This window comes from Mastomys coucha, unplaced genomic scaffold, assembly GCF_008632895.1.
Source record: "Mastomys coucha isolate ucsf_1 unplaced genomic scaffold, UCSF_Mcou_1 pScaffold7, whole genome shotgun sequence".
NCBI classification, from domain to species: Eukaryota; Metazoa; Chordata; class Mammalia; order Rodentia; family Muridae; genus Mastomys; species Mastomys coucha.
Genome location: NW_022196913.1, coordinates 29421611 through 29423453, shown reverse-complemented (window position 1 = coordinate 29423453; position 1843 = coordinate 29421611).

Genomic DNA, 1843 nt, shown 5'->3' with positions numbered 1-1843 from the left:
CTTAAGTCCTTGTCCTGACTTCCTTTGGTGATGAACAGCGATGTGGATGTATAAGTGGGATAAACTCTTTCCTCTCCAACTTGTGTTTTGATCATGGCATTTTGTTGCAGCACTGGAAACTCTAACTAAGGCAGAGCTTTGCCTGCAAGACTGTCTCAGTACTGCATTTATCCCTGGTACCTACAGAGAGAGACTAAATGAGAGTGTAAGATGGATTAGAGCTGGAGTTATAGACGGTTACGAGCTTGAGAAAAAGAAAGTATCACAGGGAGAAAATGGCAGATACGACTACTATCCTCACAGCAAGGATACAGGAGTAGGGATTCCAATAATATATCAAAGCAACCAAGAATCCTGTTGGATTAAGTGTTTGGATCACACTGACTGGAGTAGTTAAGAAAGTACTAGTTAATTAGTTTAGTAGTAATAGTCTCAATTACCAAAGTGCGGTCAGATATGTCTTTATTAGGTGTTGTTTTCAATGTTGTTTCAACTCCATATCTATGTTTCCCCTAACTTGTCCAAACACATATTGGAATGCAACTCCTATGCCCAGTTGTGATCTCGTCTGTCCTTTTCTGCAGATCTTGCGCTTGATTATCGGTAATTATTCCTTCAGTCCCCTGTGTCTTCCTTCATCTGCATCAAATCCACTACTTTTTTTTTTTTCAGATTGGTTTTTAAAGTTACTTTAAAAAAATTTCCAGAGGTTCTGTCTGGTTCTTTTAAATTTGTTCTTTTGTGTATTTTGACATTGTTCTGACATTATTATTCCTATCCCTCCTTACACCCACTGGTCAGGGCTTTCCAGAGATATAGAACTGATAGAAGGGATACATATTAAATGTTCATTCATTAGAGCAGATTATGTGGATTCAATCTGGGTAGTTTAACAACTACTATAATTACATTGGGAGCCCAGGACTGCTAAGTCCCTGAGACTGGGGACCTCCATGGTTCAATCTGGCACCAAAAGTCTGGAGGATTCCTGAATGCTCACTGGTCTTTAGTCTACACTGGAAAGCTTGTGAAGCTGGGCTCTGGTGTCAGTGAAGTAGGCAAGCAGTGGTGGCAGGAGCAGAATGACAAACTTGCCAGGTGTGACGACAAGCTGGTGAAAGCAAAGCTGTCCCCAGCTGGGTCACTGCAAGAAGGTGAGTGGGTCTTCTCACTTCTGTTAACTCAAGCATACCCATGGCAGAGATTAAGCTTGTCTAGAGAATCGCTCTCAGGTGTGAAAGGAAGCTTGTCTCCTCCATGAATCTGGAGCCTGTCAAGTTGATAATCGTATTGACAATCATATCATAGAACTCCATGTGTTTAGGTGTTTGATGACAAACACACTTCTGAAGGGGCTGTCTGTGCTTCCTGCCTGTGCATCTGACTTTGCAGAAGGTCCTGGCCTTGCATAGCTTGCACGTTTAAAATTGTGAGCTCATCTGTGTGTGTGTTATTTGCATGAGACCCCTCATACTCTGGTTTCTGGAACTATCTCAGCAGAGGCTTCCCATTTCATTTTGTGAGAGTCCTAGATGTTTTATGGTCCTGATTCTTGCTGATATCAGAAGTCCCAGGGTACCTGTAGAGGGATTTCAAGTTCTTGTGTCTTGGAACAAATGGTTCATCAGGGACATATATTTGTAGCAGAATCAGAGGCAGCTGACGAGAAGACACATATCGAGAGAGTAAATGGGCCAAAGCACGAGAGAGCCAAGCAAAATAATGGCTCTGCTGCATAGACTTGATGTTCTAGCTTCTTTGCCCAGCACTGGCTTTTCTGCAATGCTCAGTTGTATCTAGTTTTTCTTTTTTTTTCTTTTTTTGGTTTTTTTTTTTTTTTTTT